The following is a 22,751-nucleotide window of genomic DNA, read 5'->3' as shown; positions in this document are numbered from 1 at the left end:
GCTACTAGTAAAGGCAAATTAGCCCTCAAGGCTGCTTCCACAGCCCAGAGGCTGCATCACTCCCTCAGCCCTCTCACCATGACTAGTCAATGCAAATCAGCCCTCAAGGCTTACACTAGACTTGATCTTGCATGATCAACCCTGAGTTCCTAACATTAACACAAAAAGATGCTTGGGGCTACTAACTCGTGAGCAAGCCACGTAAAGCTGCCCATGGGAGAATGAGATGGTCCTGAGATCTACGTATGCAGCCCTGAGCATATGTCCCTGTGACTTGTTGATCATCATAACAAAGCAGAAGCTAACAGGAAACTGCAGGTGCTTGAATTGAAAAGGAAAATTGTTGGAGAAAAGGGGTATACGTGGTATAAACAAAGTCTCACCTGCGCCAGATCCCATTAGAATCTGTGCCTCAATTAGGTTCCTCTGTAGTGTAGTGACTTTACATCGGGTTTCGCTGCATAACTTGGATGGAGTCAAGCTCCGCAGAAGCATGATCAAAACACCAACATTCAGTGCAATCCTGTGCACTGGAAGTCCAGCTGCACTATCTTGTAGATCCCAAATCAGTTGCTACTTAACCTACAATAACTCTGAAAGGTTGCAAGTAACATGAGCAGTGACTCTCTGATATGTAGTATTTGTCTTGGTGAGCCATCTACTTGATTGACATGTATATTATGCTTCATGATTCAAGATAAGCTGCCTGATTAGTGCTTAATATATAGTTGGATTTTCCTGCTAAATAGATCTTGAGATATCTATATCTATATATTTATACATTTGCATTCAGGGTGTGCAATATATGTATATATATATATATATATATATATATATATATACATATAGTATTTTCAGACTTGGGAAGCTTGTGCAAATTCCGATAAAACATTTTTTGTCTCCATAATTCATAAAGTTCATAAACAGTCCCTAAAAGTATATTTGTCCCAAAACAATTATATTATATACATCTAGTCATTTTTGGCTTGAGGAGCCTGCACACTGCACGCGCCGAGTGTCAAGCGTCTAGTTTTTCCTTTTTTGGTCTTCTCCCTGATGTCACATTTAGATAATACATACCTCAGTTTCTGTCTAGGTGACAAAGCTATACAATATTGAAAAAGCAATCCAAATTCATCCCATAGTTTTTGTGTGATACCGGAGCAAACAGACAGACATACAAAAATTATGAAAATAAATATTTTGTCTCCATAGTTCATACACAGTCCCAAGGAGTACATTTCTCCAAAAAAATGTCTATGTAGAGACACAACCATTACAAATTTTTAGAAGTATTAATCATGCAGCCACTTGAAAAGTTGATACTAGGCCTTCAAGACACAGATGCGGAATAGTATCCAAGTACTTTATTTAGTGACCTGCAAATCATTGCCTCTACTTTGGAATTATACACTGGATTGCAGACTCTACTTACTACAACTGCTTGTATAGTTTTGGCTCCACCAGCTTCTTTCCATGTCTTACCAGTTAGGTTTGTAATAAGAACTATGGCTACATCATTTTGTTTCACAAACTGATGAGTCATGACTTCTTCATCAATACAGTGAATTAGCATGACTGTAACCTGTCCGGCTGTAAAGCAGGCTTACCATCTAATTGAGAAGAGCAACCTTGGCTTGACGACTTGTAATCCTTCTTTGCATTGTTGGCCCAAATGTTTGGTTATCTTAACCATTGTGCAAATGCTAAAGCAATACTTATGACAATGGGACAAATATATATGTTGAGGAGAGTGAGATGGCCACATTAGCCGAATAGCAGCAGTTTGAACAGCCAGGCATTTGGAGTTGGATACAGTGGATTAGTTCCTAGGAAAGTTATTAATAGAGATTGAATCTAAGAGTAGAAAGTTGCTGCACAGCGGTAAGTGCTGGGTGGACCATTGAGACACATCAGTGTAAAAGCATGGTATTTCTCTGTTTATATTGGGTGCGCTTTGCAAATTATATCCAGTGTACATTTAATTACAGTTTCTTTGTCATGTTTAGTGAAAATTAGGGCTATGCTGAATCCAAGATTCAGTTCGTAATTCAGCAGAATCCTAGAACGTTTATCAAGTTTGCAATTTGGAACGATCCTTCGGATTCAGCCAGCGGGATCTAGATCCCAATTACTCTGCGTCATTAAAGCACACTACATGTCACAGTTATCACATTACAGAGCAAACATACTACTAAGATTAACATGTTCTGAATTTGTCATAAATAGCGTAGATCAGGACCATTACGTTTTGGGGCATCTATTTTAATATGATCTTTAGGCTCCTCTTGCTATTTTTTTTACATAACAGTTTGGATTCTTAAAAATGCTGTTATTATTTATCCAATGCTTAAATATAGATTAAGTACTAACCATAATATAAATACTGGTACATGCATACTGTGTACATATATGTTTGTCCCTTACACAGTTATGTACCAACATGCTGAAAGTGAAATAAATAAAGGCAACATTTCTGTTTGGCTGCTATGTATTACTTGTGCTACGACTATAAAACAATAGCGTTTTGAGAATATACACTGGACAACTACTCACCGGGAATTATTTAGGATCTAGTGTAGTTATTGTATATAAAAGTCATCATCTGCATTCAATATTAAAAGTGTTTGTACTGTAGAATTATCTTTGCCATTTCCTTCTGCCTGCTGGAAATACTTTCTAGAGTTGCACGGCAAAGTAAATTTCCTTGAACTTTGCTTTCATTTTATGAGCTGTATGGTGCGAGTAATAAAGCACTGGTCATTTTACAGTCCCTGAGGAATATAAGACCTGTATTTAGGAAGACTAGCCCCAGCAGCAGCACTTTAACTGAATTTAAAGCTTTTCTCCTAACATAAGACCTGATCCTCTGTGCAATGAGCGTGGCTCTGTCTTCCTCGCTTACCGATTGTGATCCAAACACTAATCTGATCCTAATTGCTATGGAAACAGCTGCAAAGACATAAACTCCCTTGATGCCCTTCATGAACAGGACAGTCCAATTACCTACAGATTCACAGCGCTCTGAGGGTTTATTAACATGCTACACTTTTGATCTAATTTGAAGTCCATCTTCATGTATCTGTGCTTGCTGGTGTGCAGCACACTGTCATTGACATCTACATTTTATGTAGAATGTGGAATCTGAATCATAGTTTAATGTAGGAATAGGGAGTAAGCTTGCGAGCAGGGCCCTCTTACCTCTCTGTCTGTCAGTTACACCCAGCCTAGACTGATTACTGTATTTGTTCCCAATTCTGTATTTGTTCCATGAAATATGTTGTCAATATTTAAATAAATGTTAATAGTAATTAAAAAGTAAAATGACATAACTGATGAACAGATTAAACACAGCATGCAACATTCTGAACTTCAATAATATGCATTGCAGATTGGTAAAGTATTCTGCTATTTTCACCTTATTTGATAAACACAATATACTTATTCATGCTTTCAATACAGTGATGTTAGTGTTTTACATTTCTATGTACTACATTTACAAAATGAATACTTATATGATTAGACTTTCTCCTGCCCTAGAACAGCAGTCACTGTAATACGGTTAAAGCATCAATATTGCACACATTCATTAGGTACACTATGATTTTACTATTAACTATTAAGGTACCAGTGGCAGAAAACAATAGAGATGTAGGCTGTGGAGTCAGAGGGCCTGATTCAGAGCCGGACGCTCTTTGAGAGCGCCCGCTCTGAATCAGGGCATCCCTGTTTATTTTTAAAGACGGCCTCATGGCCGCTCGCTAAGCTGTGGGTGACCACCCACAGCTTTAGTGAGCGGCCAGGTGATGGTCGCGATGGTCACCACCATCACGACCATTGGGGCTTGCGACGACACCCTTGTGGTAGGGTCTCGTTCCCGCAAGCCCCAGTGAGCTTTCAGCTCTAATAGAGCCGGAAGCTCACCCACTGACATCACTCGTGATGTCAGTGGGGCCGCCCCCAAATGGCAGGCGTTCCTTCGGGAACGCCTCCGTTTGGCCAGCCACCACCCCTTCCCACCTCCAAAACGGGGCAAGCTGTCAATCAAAATCGACAGCTGCCCCGCTTTGGTGTGAGACCCGTAGCGACGGAGCGCCCGTCGCTGGCCGGGTCTCGCGCATGCACACGCTGGAGCCGGCTCCGGTGTGCACATGCGCAGTGGGGGACCATCGACCCGCTTGCGAGCGCTTTGCGCTCGCTAGCGGGTCTGAATCAGGCCCAGAGTCATGGAGTTGTAAGAAATTTTGGGTGGTGCTGAAGTCAGTAGAAATGAACCGACTCCAGCTAAAAATAAAATCTTATAGGGTCTTGTAACCCTACTGCAGTTCTGTAGACACCCCTTGGGAGGTGGTACCCTATTGCCAAAGTGCAAAGTTACTTACTTTATCTGCTTTGCACAAAACAAATCAGCCCCTAAGTGTCACTGCATCGGAGAGGACACCTCTACTGGGGGGGGACTACTACTGGGGGCACCGCATCGGGGGGGACATCTACTGGGGACTACTACTGGGGGGACTACTACTGGGGGCATTGCATCAGGGGGGAACACCACTACTGGGACCACTACTGGGGGAGACCTCTACTGGGGGGCAATACTACTGGGGACACTGCATCGGGGGACGACTACTGGTTGCACTGCATAGGGGGGACCACTACTGGGAGCACTATTTAAAGTGCACTGCATAGGGGGTACCACTACTGGGGACACTGCATGGGGGGGACTACTACTGGGGGCACTATATAAGGGGCACTCCATAGGGAGGACCACTACTGGGGGCACGGAATAGGGAGGAACACTATAGGGGGCACTGTATAAGGGGCACTGGATAGGGGGGATCACTACTGGAGGCCTACATAAGGGGGACCACTACTGGGGGCACCATATAAGAGGCACTACTGGGAGCGCTGCATAGGGGGGACCACTGCATGGGACACTGCATAAGGGGAATCACAATTGGGGGACGCATAAGGGGGACCACTACTGGGTAGCGATGTTTGTGCACCCAAGTGAAGCCACTGTGCACCCCCTGCAGTAGGCCACCAACTGACATTGCTCAGCAAGTTGACATTCCCTAGCTATATAATGGGGCATTTGTGGGATAATAGTTTAAAAATGTTAACTTTCTCAGTTATCTGAACCCCAAAAGGCCCTATCCTGGAACAAGAGCTACCTAATAAAACAAACCCCAAGTCTAATTCGTCCCTTACCCTGAGTTATGCCTTCACAAACATCCCCCATAGACTACAGCATAAAAGTGGTATTAATTGAAAGAAGCTAAAAAAAATTGACAGTTGGAACTTTAGATTACTCCCAAATCCTCATTTTTTATGTTTTTGCCCTGAAATTTGCAGCACTGAGCGACAGTTCTACCCGTCCAAGCCAAATTTCAGCTCTGTACATCCAAAAGCTTTTGAGGCGTAGACCCTTAAACACCATGCCCCCCTCCCCCCCTCCTCAGGAATTCTCTATGGGAAAATTCCATTATTTTTTTTTTCGATTCAGCCTTAATATAAGGGTACGACTGTGCCCTTATAATATATATGTCCGATAGAAGGTTCATTTTTTGCACCTAATATAAGGCAGGTACAAGTACACACTGATGATAATGATGATGGGTAGTAGTAAACGAGGCACATATTCTGCTCATGCAGAGGCCTATGTATCTGGAAATGTGTATAGCTCTGCCCATGTATCCCCTTTTTACTTACACCTCTGCATAGCCCCTAATGCGAGCAGATCTATTGATCTATTGATTGTAGCCTGTGCCAATGTAATGTTATAAAAGTCTATTCTGAAATATATTTTTCTTAGCAAGGAAGAGACACAATTTACAATATCTTAAAAATGAAGCAGCAGGTTTTATGATATTGTGATATTAACAGTCTGGCATGAAACTACTGTGACTTCTGAACTGCCTACTGCTGAGCCTGGGCAAATGATGCTTTGGTGGAAAAAAAAAATCTTTGTATTTTATTTAAAAGGAACCACACTCTGAAATGATTTTTAAAAGCCATTGATTATTATTTAGTGCCCTACACCTTTTTTTTATCTGACTGCACTTTTATTGCAGCTTGAGCTCAGACACATCCTCACAGTGCCTACAGACAAAAAAGGGCAGTGTTCTGTAAAGGTTGAGAGAAGTAAAATTAGACGGAACAAGGGTTAAACACTGAGGCAGAGCCTAGGCTTGTAGGTTGGATTAAAACTAATTGTGATGACATTTTGTGGCTAGCCAATCAGTCAGCAAGCTGGGCAGATGCGGCAATGCACAACGAAGCCTCGGGGAGACTTGAATGCTCTCCCGGGTGGTCGGGAGCATCACCTGAGATTTGGGAGCCTCCCAGTAGTTTTGGGAGAGTGGGCAAATGTGTTTTTGAGACGAGGTACAAACCAGCTTATGCCATAAGTATTTTATGCATTTTTAGTTTGATTAATGCCTCCAGAAAGTTACTGTCTAAGAGAAACACATGGTAATGGAGCAATGCATGATGGGACAGGTAGTCTTTTGGGTTTTACATCTTACTATAAACAGTTTGAAATACATCCCCAAAAAATTGTGAGTCTCCGAATGTCCTGGGAGAGTAGGTATGATTTATGCTGTAGGCTTCACGCCTATGAATGTTTAAACCTAGTGGGGACTATTCATCATTAAATAGTTTTCACTTGAGATAATTTAGTTTTCAATTGTATGTGAATTAATTGTAAAAAAAATCTAATTCATCATTCCCTCCTTACAAAATATTCACTTTCGAAAAACTGCTCCTTTTGCGGAGACAGCTTTTCGGAAGTGAGATAGTTTTCACTTTCAGCTGTGCCTCCCGAGAATCTCTGCCTGCTTTCTTTCAAACAAAAACAATAAAATAAGCAGCTCAGCCCCTATTTTATACGTGGGCATGTGCAGTCAACTCCTATTTTACAACAGTGGGTCTTTCCTGGATTCCTACCCCCTCGGCAGCCAGTGTAGCCTCCTCCCACTGTAGCCATCGGTGTTATTGCCGGTCCCCTCCCCCCCCCTGGTGCCAGCGTAGCCCTTACCCCTCTGCGGCCGCCGTTGTCATTGCCGGTCCCGCCTCCCCCCACGGTCTCTGGTGAAAGTGCAGCCCCCTCCCTCTGCTGGTCCCCGCGGCCGCTGGTGCCAGTGCAGCCCCCACCCCTCTGCGGCCACCAGTCATTGCCTGTACCCCCTCCCCCCGCCGGTGTCAGTGCAGCCCCCTGCAGCCGCAAGTGTCTGTAACCAGCCGCCCATCCCTCCGTATCCCGCCGCCGGAGTCTGATTCCCCGAACCACCGCGCGGCCATCGCTGCTCCTAACCTCCCCCAGGCTCCCCTGCAGCACAAGCTCCCACTGGCAGAAGAGCACAGGAGGGAGCCAGTGACAGCCAGAGACGCCGGAGAATAGATCCCTCTGCTGCACAAGCTGCCGTGTAAATGGCAGCTTGTGCATGTTTTCGGATGCTGTACGCCACCTCAGAGTGGCGAATAGCATCACTCACAACTTGATGAATTACACAATTTCCACAATTATCGAGGCACAATTGTAGCCAGAAGATATCTGTGATATTTCCTGTGTTACATTAATGATGAATGGGGCTGACACTTAAATTATACAAAATTAGGCAAAATTGTTATTTTTCACCTGCTTTTGTATAAATTAAGTGATGATGAATAGGTCCAGTGTGTTGGCTCCAACTAAAAAAAAATGTTAATTAAAACTCAGATAAGCATTGCAACTCATCTGAGTCCTCACTATAAACTATTGCTATGCAGAGACATACTAAAAAGACAACGCCTCACAAACCAGATATACCTGCTGGAGGCCAGTGTAAGATGGCTTCAGTGTTATTAAACTTTTACAGCACATAAGGCATTACTGACCTTTCCATAAAACTGTCTGAGCTGAAAAGCCACAAATAACCTTCACTGTATAAAGGCGCCATTTGTCTAACTTTTTTGAGAAATAATTTTCACCTCTTTTCACGTAACCTACTGTATTTCTCTTCATAGCGTGATGAATTTGTTACATTGTATAAAGAAAGCATAAAACATTTCAGAATCAAATAAGTATTGATTCTTAGTGCTGAAAGTTCATGGCCATGTGCTGAAACCATAAAACAAACTCTAACAAAAGGAGACAAATAGAATAGGAACACATAATATGTATAATATTCTACAGCACAGGTTCTCAAACTTGGTCCTCAGGACCCCAAGAAGTGCATGTTTTCCAGGTCTCTATATAGAATCACAAGTGAAATAATTAGCTCCACCTGTGGATCTTTTAAAATGTGTCAGTGAGTAATGAATACATCTGTGCACCTGCTGGGTGACCTGGAAAAATGTGTACTGTGTGGGGTCCTGAGGGCCAAGTTTGAGAACCACTGTTCTACGTGATGTCTGTAGCTTTTTATTATTCAGGGACCATGCTGTTTTTTAAACTTTTAGAATTCATGTTGCATTTACATTAGGCATTAAAGAGACGGTATGTAGTCATAATGTTGAACAATTTTGACAGTTATGATGTTGTAACGTTGACATTGAACATGTCGGCATTTGTAGAATGTCGACATGTTTACAGTGTTGACATGTGAAATGTTAATATTCTGTATGGACCGGCAGTGGAGTGTTATGGTTAGGTTATGGGAGGGGAGGGTTAGGGTTAGGCACTAGGGGGCAGTGACGTGCGGTCAGGTGAGGCAGGTAAGGCAGAGCCTTTCCTGTAATACTTCAGTATAGTCCAGAGTTTTGACTATAAAAATTATAAGAAAAAATTAAAGAAAATATTATGAATATCTTTTTTGTATTATTCTAATAATTTTTATAGTCAAAACTCTGGAGTAAAATGTGTATGGCAGGTGAGGCACTTCCTCCCATGTCAACCTTTTCCGCACGTCCCTGATCAAAACAACCCAAATTTCCAGCACTATATACTGCTGCATCTTTGTATAGTGCCCACATGAACCCACAGGTTCATATATGTATCTGTAAATCTGACTGTGATACTAGCCGGTGCCTCCCCAGCCATTTATCTCACCGCACATCACTGCTAGAGGGTGGGTTAAGGTTAGTCTACTGGAGGGGAGGTTAGAGTGTGGCACTAGGTGATTGGTTTGAGGTTAGCAATAATCACTACTAGAAGTGCTGCAGGATCCACAGGAAATCAACATGACGTCACCGCTGGATCTGAAAGACACCGCTAGAGCCGCTGTACCATGTTAGTCACTGCTAGACGACCAGGGACATTTGTTGACATTCTAATTATGTCGACATTTCATCTGTGTTGCCATAATGACATGCTTCAAGTCAACATTATGATGATGACAACATTCTCATGTGGACATTAGGAACGTTGGCATGATGAGTATTGACAAAATATACCACACTCAAAGAGACTACTTCATTGAATCACCTGCCAATTGTTAGCTGTCTCTCCTTCCTCATGGCCAACTGACTGGTTGATTGACTCCAGCGTTATCATCATGAATAAGATATGGGATTTTCCTTGCATGATGGGCCTTATTCTGAGTCTGGCACATGTGGGATTTGCTGATAAATCTCATGGAATTCCACATATCGCGCATGAGCCAAAGGAAGAAATCTGTGGCTGTGCTGGATCAGGAATACGCACATGAACAGAGATCACTAGTGCCACACTTTCCAAGAAATGGTAATTTCTGGGCAATAATTGGGTTGCGACTATGTAATCACATAGAACTATTCCTTCTTGTGGACATGTCATGGGAGTGTGGTGGGTATGTATGCCAACTTCCATGCTCATTGCAGAGGGTGGATGGAGATAGGATGGAAACAGGAAACCTGTTTCAGATGGATAGTGTGCATGAGGTGGGTGCAACTCCAGTTACTAATGATGATGGCTGCGGATGAAAAAACAGTGCGCGGGACAGGCTTCCACATGCAGTGAAGTGAATGTTAAACCATTGCTTGTTTGCAAAAGAAAGGCATTTTGCTAGCTGGCAGTGTAGGAATGGCCATTCCTACACTTTTGTTGTATTTTGGAAATTCAATGTGGAGAACTGCTTGGCTAAAGTCAACTTGGATTGAAGGAACTTGCATTCCTTTAGTGACTACAGTGAGGTTCATTTATGGTGTTAGGAACTGAAATCAATGGCCAACGAGAACTCGATTTACTCAACAAGATGGTCACTGACTGGCAAGAGAAAATCAATGGATGAGCTCATCGTCGAAAGTTGAAAAGCCTGAGGAAGATTCTCCCACAACAATGGGTTTTTGGGGGTATATGTCATGAATTCGGTGACATATTCTTATTAGAAGTACCAAAACATATCAGGCTCTCAACACCTGGCAGTGTATAATAGGTACACAACCTTACATACCCGGATGTTCCCGATAATAGGCGGCACATCTAGCGCCACAGTAACTCCTTGAGAAAGGCCATAAGGCAGAAATGCATTGGAGGATCCCACACTTTACAAAGATCTAACACTTTCGAAACATCCATTGCACCCAGCCACAACAAAATCTGTGCGCAGACCCGAAGCAGCCATCACCGCAGCAACTAGGTGGATCTCCATGGGACTGTGGAGACACCATGCATACAGTGTGTTGCCGCTCACTACAGGCCTGTAGGTCGGAGCCGTGCACCTACAGAGTGTGCAAACTAGGTCAAGGCACCACTGCTATCAACCTCACAGACCTCACGGGATCGTGGGGCTGTGGTCCACATCGAGGCATAGCACGCCACTGCCACACCACCACAACACTAAGCAGACCACTAGGCAGCAGCAGACAGCATCGCTACTGACTGACACCCTCTGCAGACCCCACAGAATCATGGAGGCAGCGTACCCACCAGCAGGCAACATTGACTTTATGTCAATAAGAGAAGCACAACCAGCCACCCACCCCAGTACACCTACCGGTAGGTAACCATCTCTATACACCAGTACTGGGGGTGCCCCAGAACTGACAGCCAGACCACTCCCGGTTTCCAAGTCTGTAGACCAAAGTTCCAGTAAGGGTCATGTGCTGGTCCATGAACCGCACGGAAAGGTGCCCCCTGAAATGGTCTACCTACTTTCCCACCAAGGAGTGAGTCAGACTTCATCCCGCCCGCAGAGGCACTCACTCTTTTATTCTTAAATGTCAGCCACGTCCATCTGGCATCATATCCAAGTAACATCCTAGAGAAGCATTGTGTCTCCCCCAATAAAATAGGATTGGCTCTTAATGCTTTTGTGCTGCCTATCATTTCCTTTTCATAACTTTAAACACATACTACACCAACACACTTATCATTACCTGCCACATAACTGTCACGACCAGGGCTGTGTGTGTCCGGGGCCAGCGAGCATTACCTGTTCGGACGCTGTGGCAGGGTCCCTCTGGCGGGGGCGCAGGCATCTGGAGGTCAGCGCTGCATACATCAGGGTCACGCAGACACAGAGTCCTGAATGCAGGTATCAGTTTGGGTAACTTTAGGCAGTGCTGCAGCACAACATGGGTGTCACCATCTTGGATTTCATCAGGTGACTAATTTCAACCAATTCAGCCAGAGCATTATCAGGAATCCTAGCAACCATGCACTTCCTTTGGTATTTAAGGCCTGCTGAGCAGTCCTTTCTTTGCCAGTGCAACGTTAATCCCAGTGCAAGCTGGGTACTAGTTCTCTGTGCTCCCTTGCTGTTACCTGTTCCTAGCTGTTATCCTCAGACCCTGCTCGCTCCAGACTCCAGTCACCCTCGTCAGACCTCTGTGTGATAGCAGTGCTACTCCAAGCTACCACCCCAAGGGGGACTTCTGCTGATATCTGAACAGTCTGTGCTTCTCCCCAGTCATCCTGTTACCAGTTGCCTGCACCCTGCTTACCTATCGGGTATACTTCCGTTTGGATCACCACCTGCCAGCGGGCCACTCATGAAAAATACCCATCTGAAGCCTGCATCCTTCCAGTACCAGCAATCTGCCCTGAAGGCCTCTCCTGGTTCCACTCCGGGTCCAGGTCCTCTTTCACCCGTGACAATAACCTTTCACTTGTCCATATCCTCTTTCTCGGTCCCCTCCTGCACCCACCAAGTAGGAGCGCACTTGCCACCCTATTTACTCAGTCTATTGACATTAGGACCAGGTACCCCTACTTTACGTTGCAGCACCTACTTCCCCCCTATCACCCCTACCACACTTATCCAACCCCTCCATCACACCACACCTTCAAAGCGCGATTCACCCACATGTGATATATAATAGGTACAATTTAATTGAACCTGCAACTGGTGTCCATACATAAATTGTGGGGTTCTGAAAAGTGCTGGAATAAAAAAGCATTAGGAAAAGCACAATGCCGCCTGGATTCCTAATTTTCTGAGTTCCCATGATGCAACAATATGGGTGACTGCGAACTGCTTGAGGCTATTCTATCTGCAATACATCAAATCTGAGAACTGGAAATCCAATTTAATGCTGAGACCAGCTTACCAGTCTGTTAGCCATGAGGAAGAGAGAGATGACAGGAAGTTTCAATGAGGTGCCTCTTATGCCTGTCCCACTTTAAAAATGATAGATTATAAATGTAAGTTGGATCTTATTTCTAGTGAAATACTGTTTTGAGTTAATGATTTTTTTTAGTGAGTTCTAAACTTTTTTCTAAACGTTAAATCAGTATAATCAATCTAACAACCCAATAGGTAACATACTGTATATCTTTTATTTATTTACACATTTTGCTGCATCTGAATCTTTATGCTAATGCTACAGCCAATTCTGTTCATACTGAGGCGCCCACTTGCAGCGTTGCTAATCATTCTTGGTTGCATTTTTAGACGCACCATTGCTGCACCATTGACCACACCACTGAAGCTGGCACCAGCCTTAAGTCAGGTGCAATTCCTCTGTCTGAATATGTCATCCTGTGTCAGAGACACACTCACGACACGCCAGCGTCTGCCTAACTATCCAACCTGTTACCTCCCAGGAATGCTCACCGAAATCCACAGCTTATGCTTAGAAATTCGTATTACATCTCCTGGCAGTAACTATCAGGACACATGCACAGATTTAAAACATTGGCCAACTGCGTGCAGCATCAACACTGTGTGCACCTCTGAATCAGGCTGCAGAGAAATATAGATATCAGGATACTGCAAGTTAATGTTTTTCTTTTATTGTGAGTTATGAGCTGCCCCACACAGAATCATTAGAATAATTCCTATAACTCATGGATGCTAGTTTTGTTCAATAACAGTAAGAGAAGACCGGCACAGGAAGGCCTTTGTTAGCCCATGGAAGGCTTGTTATTAGCATGTTAATTCCACATAGGAGAGGAAATGGAAGAAGGTTGTTAGAATATCTATCTCTTAATACATCCTGGGACAGGATGTCCAATGTAAATGTGCATTCAATTATTGTAAATGTGTCAGCAAGAAGGTGCAAATACCTGATAGGACAAGACTATTGTCTGTGAGCGCATAGTGATTACTTAGACAAGGGAAGCTAGTACTCAACAGGTAATCAAATCACCAGTGTATTCTGTCTGCTCACCCAGGTGTGATTACATATAGGCAGATCAAAAACCTCATGTTTCATCTGGTTTATGGCATAAAATGTATATTTCAATGAGAGCTACAGTAGAAGTTGAAAAATCATATACAAATAGCTGAAATCAACACACTGGCTATGTGCGATTTGGAAAATACTCAGATGTATGGGTCCAGAGAAATGAGGTAACTAACCTCTCACACCTCACAAAGGCATCATATTCACACTCATATTGTAGTTTAAATAAGGAAGATTAATGTGAACACCCCATATATTAGGTAGTCCTTAATCAGATTAAGATATGCACAATTATTTGGAGTTAAGTTAAAAGTGACTTAGGCAGTTCTAGGAGGGACCCAGATTTAATTAGCCAGTCAGATAGTCAGCAGAGACTTGGTTATGACACACCAAGAGTGGTGGATTAAGGGATAAAAGATATCGGAGGTTTTTGTTCTGTGTTCAGACTGGGAGGTTAATGTCTGCGTTGAAGTCTGCAACCTGCATTTCCTGCATATTCCTTCCATTTTTCCTGGACAGATTAGCGATGTGTTTATGCATTTTTATAACTAAGCATTGTACACCTTTTTGTAAATTATGTATTCTTTATCAGTCTAATTCATATTTGCTCCAGAACCCAGTCTTTATGGAGACTATTTGACCACTAGGGTTACACTATAAACTGTTATAAATTGCTAGGAAGCAGGGTGTAGGCCAGCTAACTACATGGTAGTGTGTGTTACTGAGCATGCACAATTGTGATAGATGGTACACTAAAACTGTATTAATTTCCACAAGCAAAGGGCGACAAATGAACTGCATGGGAGTTGTGTTGCCAAGTCTGCACAATTGTGTTTATAGAGTGAAGGGAACTGTGCCTCTTTTATTTATCACAAGTGTTGGCAGTAAAAGGAAGTTTGATACCATCTAGATACTCAATTGACGGCGCTCTGGTCATAGTCATAGTGCAACCTGTCAGGGATACTTACTGAGGTCCCTGACACAGGCCTTTTGTGACTTTTAGTAAACATTAACATTTAGGACGTCTCTTTACCTATAACATAGAAAACGAGGTAACTTGCTTTATTAGTTTTTGTATTGCAATAGAACTGTTAATCTGTAATTCTGTATTTTAATTATGACTAGAATGGGATTAGATTGCAACTAATTGCTCTAATGAAAGGAAATCCAATAATCAATTATTCTTTAATGTACTTTAGTGGCAACAATTTACATGAAAAATGTAAGATTTATTCAAGCAACAAGAAGCATTTATGATGTCACTTTCTCGTCAGATAAATTCTGTATATGTAATCATAATATTCCTATATTACTACAGCAAGAAAACCCACATAATTTTTTTCACGCAATACATATCTACTATCAGAGTGGGGTTTGTGCTTGATACTTCTCACAGGACCTCACGTTACTTTTGTATTACTTTATAATTGGGAACAAAACAATAATAAGATAACAGACACAGAGGTAAGAAGGCCCTGCTCACAAGAATACAATCTACAGTACAGGGAAATAGCAATTTGATACATGACAATAAAGCATTGAAGTTAATATTGTTTTTGGCTTTGGCCTGAGTTAGAGGTAATCAGCGCCAACTGGTTTTATTTTGTGTTTTTGACTTGGCCTGAGAACTGGTTATGTTACATGATGTGCAATCTTGAGAATGGTAATGTGATGATGCTATGCAATGATGCTAAGCTTCTTAAAGATCTGACAATATGGCAGCCAATTCTGGGGCAAATAGAATGGGATGTTGTGGTTTGTGATGGCAATAAATGTCCTAAGATTTTCAACTGTGAACATGGTGAGTGCTCATTTTAAAGTAGGGATGGCCATCGATGGTTACCATTGATGGGTCCATCTGTGATTACCATTGATGGCACACAAACCATCTATGATGAACCATTGATGGTTTGCACCCCATCATTGACACCTCTGATGTGGGCATGCTAGGCCGATGAAAAATAGGGGTTGGGCATAACAGCCACCAGGGGGGCGGGGCTAAGCTCTGTGCTGCCACTAAAAAGAAAAAAAAGCATCTGCTCCTGCTTATTCATCGATGGCAGAGAACCATTGATTCTTTACCATTGATGGCAAAAGTAGTTGACATTGGCCAGCAACCATCAATGTTTTGGAAACATTGATGGTCGATGGCCATCCCTACTTTAAAGTCTATATTATTGTGGAGGCACGGGGACTGAGATTCTTACCTGTGTTCTTTGGAGGCACCCCAAAAGCTGAAGAATTTTCGTGAGTGCATACTGCTTTGATATTGAAGACATATACAATATATATATATATATATATATATATATATATATTTATATATATATATATATATATATATATATACACAGTGCATCCGGAAAGTATTCACAATGCATCACTTTTTCCACATTTTGTCATGTTACAGCCTTATTCCAAAATGGAATAAATTAATTTTTGTCCTCAAAATTCTACACACAATACCCCATAATGACAATGTGTAAAAAGTTTTTTTGCGAGTTTTGCAACTTTAATAAAAAAAAAAAACACTAAGAAATCACATGTACATAAGTATTCACGGCCTTTGCCATGAAGCTCAAAATTGAGTTCAGGTGCATCCTGTTTCCACTGATCATCCTTGAGATGTTCCTATGGCTTAATTGGAGTCCACCTGTGGTAAATTCAGTTGATTTTACATGATTTTGAAAGGCATACACCTGTCTATATAAAGTCCCACACTTGACAGAGCATGTCAGAGCACAAACCAAGCATGAAGTCCAAGGAATTGTCTGTAGACCTCTGAGACAGGATTGCCTAGAGGCACAAATCTGGGAAAAGGTACAGAAAAATATCTGCTGCTTTGAAGGTCATAATGAGGACAGTGGCCTCCATCATCTGTAAATGGAAGAAGTTCGGAACCACCAGGACTCTTCCTAGAGTTGGCCGGCCGTCTAAACTGAGCGATCGGAGGAGAAAGGCCCTAGTCAGGGAGGTGACCAAGAACCCTATAGTCACTCTGTCAGAGCTACAGCATTCCTCTGTGGAGAGAGGAGAACCTTCCAGAAGGACAACCATCTCTGCAGCAATCCACCAATCAGGCCTGTATGGTAGAGTGGCCAGATGGAAGCCACTCCTTAGTAAAAAGCACATGGCAGCCTGCCTGGAGTTTGTCAAAATGCACCTGAAGGACTCTCGGACCATGATGAGACAAAGATTGAACTCTTTGGCGTGAATGCCAGGCGTTATGTTTGGAGCAAATCAGGCACCGCTCATCACCAGACCAATACCATCCTTACAGTGAAGCACTGTAGTGGCAGCATCATGCTGTGGGGATATTTTTCAGCGGCAGGAACTGGGAGACTAGTCAGGAAAGAGGGAAAGATGAATGCAGCAATGTACAGAGACATCCTGGATGAAAACCTGCTCCAGAGCGCTCTTGACCTCAGACTGGGGCGACGGTTCATCTTTCAGCAGGACAACGACTCTAAGCACACAGCCAAGATATCAAAGGAGTGGCTTCAGGACAACTCTGTGAATGTCCTTGACTGGCCCAGCCAGAGCCCAGACTTGAATCCAATTGAACATCTCTGGAAAGATCTGAAAATGGCTGTGTACCGACTCTTCCCATCCAACCTGATGGAGCTTGAGAGGTGCTGCAAAGAGGAATGGGCAAAACTGCCCAAAGATAGGTGTTCCAAGCTAGTGACACCATATTCAAAAAGACTTGAGGCTGTAATTGCTGCCAAAGGTGCATCAACAAAGTATTGAGTAAAGGTTGTGAATACTTATGTACATGTGATTTCTTAGTTTTGTTTTTTTAATTAAATTTGCAAAAATCGCAAAAATACTTTGTACATGTTGTCATAATGGGGTATTGTGTGTAGAATTTTGAGGACAAAAAATGTATTTATTCCATTTTGGAATAATTCTGTAACATAACAAAATGTGGAAAAGGTGACGCATTGTGAATACTTTCCGGATGTACTATATAAATATATATATATATATATATATATATATATATATAAAAAAGTCTGAAATTTCTAAAAAATATAATTATTATTGCTATATTTTTCCACTGATTGGCTGTCTATTTGCATAATCCTTATGGCCCTGATGTTACAAAAATTAGCGCCATGTCAGAGTGTGTTTTGAATGTGTTCAAAATATGATTAGGCACCCAAATAGTTAAAAAGAAAAAAAAGTATATAAAAATGCTACCTACTTCAAGTTATCACACTTGTAAGATGTGCTGCTTCCCAAGAAGAGCATTTCATTCTTATTTAGTAGGTACAATAGTAAGATATAAATATAATTAGGTCCCTATAGTATAAAGGTCGGAGGGAGGGATGGCACCTGTATCCACGGCAGTTACCATAGCACCAAACACCAGTGTATTTAGTCTTCTTGGTGCAATGCTAAAGAAGAAGTATAGTACTTGGTATTGTTAAAGAGCCATGAGTTTATACTAAGTCCCAACTGACAGTACAGTACATATTAATAATAAAACAACACAATACATAGCAATATAGTTTTTTCGGTTTTCCTCTCAACTTGAATCTTAAGCAGCTCTATATCCAGTCCTGAACTCTCAAGAGGAGATGTATCAAACCTTCTAGAGAGAACAGGTGAAGAAGTTACCCATACTAGCAGCACTATAAAGCCCTGCTGTAGGGAGCACCTGCAGGTTGTTATGATAACACAGGCTGACAAATGCCAGGAGTATGAAAGGAGTTTAGCAGAGTAATGACATGTGAATAACTTGTCATTACTGCAGGGTGCACTTTGTGTGAGTGAATCAGTGCATTCTGTAGCGTGGTGTACCTCCTAAGTCTTGGCGCCACGTGCAACTGCACTGGTCATACGGGTCTTAAGCCCTGCTCTTATGCAGGTGGCCTGCTGTGCAATCCCCAGCAAATGGTGCCCCTAGGTGTGTGCCTCACATGCCTAGTGGGGAAACTGCCACTGCATATAAACAGAAATACAGTACCTATGTAATTAAAGCTATTATATAAACCATATACTCCCATGTTTTCATCCCATGTCTATGGCATTCTAAAGCTGTTACTTGGTAAAGTCAATCAAACATTCTATAATTGCTCAGGAACATCCCTCCCTGAGGGGTAACCCTCTAGTATATGCATGAAAATAGGATTTTGGTACTTACCGATAAATCCTTTTCTCCTATTCCACAGGGGACACTGGAGTCTCAATACAATGGGTATAGGAGTGGGTTAACCGGGAGCTGGCACCTTAAAAAAAACTAACAGTAGCTAGCTCCTCCCCCTCTATACACCCCCCAAGCCAGTCTAAAAATAACTGTGCCCGAGGAGAGCTGGAAGTAAGGACAAGGAGACAGAAAAGCTACGATAACTACATCTATGTACTAACACATCATACACAGAAAGAAAAAAGGTAACAAGCCAATCAAATGAACTAATGCAACAACTGTAGCATCTTGCAGAAAAGAACAGCGCAGGGAGGGTGTTCAGTGTCCCCTGTGGAATCGGAGAAAGGGATTTATCGGTAAGTACCAAAATCCTATTTTCTCCTTCATCCACTAGGGGACACTGGAGTCTCAATACAATGGGGACGTCCCAGAGCTTACATCCCGGGTGGGAGAGCGTTGAGAACCCTGCAATACTGCACGCCCAAACTCAGAAGCGAAAGCCGCAAAAGTATCAAATCGATAAAACTTAAGGAAAGTATGCTTTCCCGACCAAGTAGCTGCTCTGCAAAGTTGGTTTAATGAAACCCCCCGAGCAGCCGCCCATGAAGGGCCTACCGAGTGCGTTGAATTAGCAGTAATGGTACTAGGTGGTTGTTTGGAAGCCACCACGTAAGCCTGTCTGATAGCCAGGTGAATCCGTCTTGCAATGGTTTGTTTGGACGCCGGCCATCCTGGACGGGCCAAATCAAACCTAATAAATAAAGCGTCAGATTTACGGAAGGAAGCCGTGCGGTCCACGTAAATCTTAAGAGCCCTGACTACATCCAATAACTTTGAATTTGGAGAATCGTCTTTGAAAACCGGGACCACTATCGGCTGATTTATATGAAAAGCAGTCACTACCTTGGGAAGAAAAGATTTCTGAGTGCGTAACTCCACCCTATCCTCATGAAAAATGAGGAAGGGGGGACGACAGGATAAGGCACTGAGTTCCGACACTCGCCTTGCTGAGGCGAGCGCCAACAGCAGAATCACCTTCCAGGTTAAATACTTCATCTCTACCCTGTGTAAAGGCTCAAAGGTTTCAGACTGAAGGAACATTAAAACTAAATCTAAATCCCAAGGTGCAGTGGGCGGTACGAAAGGAGATTGAATTCTGATGACCCCTTGTAAAAAGGTCTGAACATCTGGAAGCAAAGCCAATTTCTTCTGAAAGAAAATTGACAATGCAGATATTTGTACCTTTAAGGAACCTAGATGAAGGCCCGCTGTTAGACCGGCCTGAAGAAAAAGGAGGAGACGTGATGTCCTAAAAACTGCTGGAGGGTAATTACGTCTCTCGCACCAAACAACATAAGCCTTCCATATGCGATAGTAATGCTGAGAGGTGACATCCTTCCTGGCCCGCATCATAGCGGGAATCATGCTGGACGGGATCCCCTTGCTTCTGAGGACAGCCCTTTCAGTAGCCAAACCGTCAAATGAAGCCGCTGTAAGTTCTGATAAACGAATGGCCCCTGCAGAAGAAGATCCTCCTAAAGGGGTAGGGGCCAAGGTTTGTCTATTAACAGATTTTGTATTTGCGAGTACCACGCTCGCCTGGGCGAATCTGGTGTTACCAGTAGTACCTTGACTCTTTCTCGCTTGATTCTCTGGAGCAAGCGTGGAATGAGAGGAAATGGAGGGAAGACGTAGATGTAATGGAAAGGCTACGGAGCTTTCAGGGCGTCCACCTCCGCAGCTTGAGGATCCTTTGTCCTGGAGTAGAAGACTGGTAACTGGTGATTTACTCTTGACACCATGAGATCGGCTTGCGGACAGCCCCACCTCAGAGTCAGTTGATGGAACACCTGAGGATTTAGGGACCATTCCCCCGGATGGATGTTCTGCCAACTGAGGTAGTCGGCCTCCCAGTTCTCTACTCCCGGTATGAATATTGCAGAAATTGCTATTGCAAATTCCTCTGCCCATATCAAAATCCTGCTTACCTCCCTCATAGCGGCTCTGCTTTTTGTGCCACCTTGTTTGTTTATATATGCCACCACCGTGGCATTGTCTGACTGAACTCGGATCGCCTGACCCCTCAATATGGGATGCGCCATCTGAAGGGCATAAAACACTGATCTCAACTCCAGCACATTTATGGATAGTCTTGCTTCCGGTTGAGTCCAGTGCCCTTGAAAATGCTTTCCCAGGGTCACTGCTCCCCACCCTCTCAGGCTTGCGTCCGTGGTGAGGAGTATCCAATCCCACATCGCAAATCTTCTTCCCGCCAACAGGTGAGAGGAATTCAGCCACCATATGAGGGATGTTCGTGTTTGAGGAGCCAAAAGTACCCTCTGATGTAGAAACAGGTGGGACCCTGACCACTGGGAAAGAAGATCTAACTGAATGGTTCGGGCGTGAAATCTTACGTATTGTATCACCTCGAAAGCTGCTACCATCTTCCCGAGAAGATGGATACAGAGATGTACAGACACCCAGCGATGCTGTAAAACCATGCGCACCAGGTGCTGAATGGGGGCAACCTTGTTCTGGGGCAAAAATACTTTTTGTTCCCTTGTGTCTAGTATCATTCCCAGAAATAGCAGGCGTTGTGTGGGGATCAGGGAGGATTTCTTGAAATTTAGGATCCATCTGTTTTGTAAGAGAACACTCTGCGTTAGATGAATGTCCTTTAGCAGGCTATCCCGTGACGAGGCCTTTATCAAGAGATTGTCCAAATATGGAACAATGACAATACCCTGACGATGTAGCAGGGCCATCATTTCTGCCATAATCTTTGTAAACACCCTTGGTGCTGACGAAAGACCGAAAAGCAGGGCCTGAAATTGAAAATGCGAGTCTAGTATTGCAAAACGAAGAAAAACCTGATGAGGGGGCCATATCGGTATATGGAGATAAGCATCCTTTATGTCGAGGGACACTAAAAACTCGTCTTTCTCGAGACTCGCAATCACGGATTGGAGAGATTCCATTTTGAATCTGAAGACTCGCAGATAAGGGTTTAATTCCTTGAGATTGAGAATGGGCCTCATGGAGCCGTCCGGCTTGGGCACTACGAACAAACTGGAATAAAACCCTTGACATTTCTGGTGGGATGGAACCTTCACTATTACCTGAGACAATAACAGTTTCTGTATTGCCTCCTGGATAGCTACACGTTTTTCTGTAACCTGAGGTAAACCGGTCTTGAAAAAACGAGAGGGAGGCTGTATTCTGAAATCCAGCTTTAGTCCCTGAACAATGACATCCCGAACCCAGGCATCCTGACAAGACTGGTTCCAAATGTCCTTGAAACGTAGGAGCCGAGCCCCTACTCTGGGGTCCCCCAAATGAGAAGGGAGAACATCATGCGGTAGGCTTTGCAGCTGCTTTATCCTGCAGTGAACTGGAGGCAGCTGATGACAATGCTCTATCCCGGCCTCTGCTACCCCTGAAGAAAGCCGGGCTTCCTCTGGTACGCCCTCTAAGTCTCCCAGGGGCACGAAAGGACCGAAAGGACAGACCTGCCAAGGGTCTTTTGGTAGGAGGAGGGGTAGCAGATGGTAAATAAGTGGACTTTCCACCTGTAGCTTGTGAGATCCACTTATCTAATTCCGAGCCGAAAAGAACCTCCCCCGTAAAAGGAAGGGCCTCGACCGCTCTCTTACACTCTGTGTCTGCTTGCCACTGATGCAACCACAGAGCCCTTCTAGCTGACACAGCCAATGCTGAAGATCTGGCGGATCGACTGCAAATGTCCTTAGATGCTTCCCCCAGGAATGCAGCTGATTCTGCAATCTGATCAGCTAACTGAATGAGGTCATCGGGTTATGCACCGGACCTAATCCCTTCCGCTAGCTGCAAAGCCGAATTCTCAATGGCTTTGTTCACCCAACAGCAGACTTGAGCCGGGCGCATCAAAACCCCTGCTACAGTGTATAGGGATTTTAATGTCTGTTCCAGCTTCCTGTCCGAGGTCTCCTTTAAAGCAACAGCACCCGGCACTGGAAGTACTGTCTTTTTAGAAAGATGGGCTACTGATGGGTCTACCGCAGGAGGAGTTTCACACAATCTCCTACTGTCCTGCGGA

The 22,751-nt window shown here is 43.4% G+C and overlaps 1 protein-coding gene and 1 pseudogene across 1 annotated transcript in view; both read right to left on the bottom strand.

The window, feature by feature from the left end:
- ENTREP2 (endosomal transmembrane epsin interactor 2) overlaps positions 1–22,751 on the bottom strand; it is an 899,787-nt gene that overhangs the window by 714,013 nt on the left and 163,023 nt on the right. The gene's annotated exons all lie outside the window — the stretch shown is intronic.
- On the bottom strand, positions 14,534–21,942 carry LOC148540332 (uncharacterized; annotated as a pseudogene).

This window comes from Taudactylus pleione, unplaced genomic scaffold (assembly GCF_031769625.1).
Source record: "Taudactylus pleione unplaced genomic scaffold, aTauple2 ptg000019l, whole genome shotgun sequence".
Lineage (NCBI taxonomy): Eukaryota > Metazoa > Chordata > Amphibia > Anura > Myobatrachidae > Taudactylus > Taudactylus pleione.
This window is presented reverse-complemented; position numbering and strand designations above follow the sequence as displayed.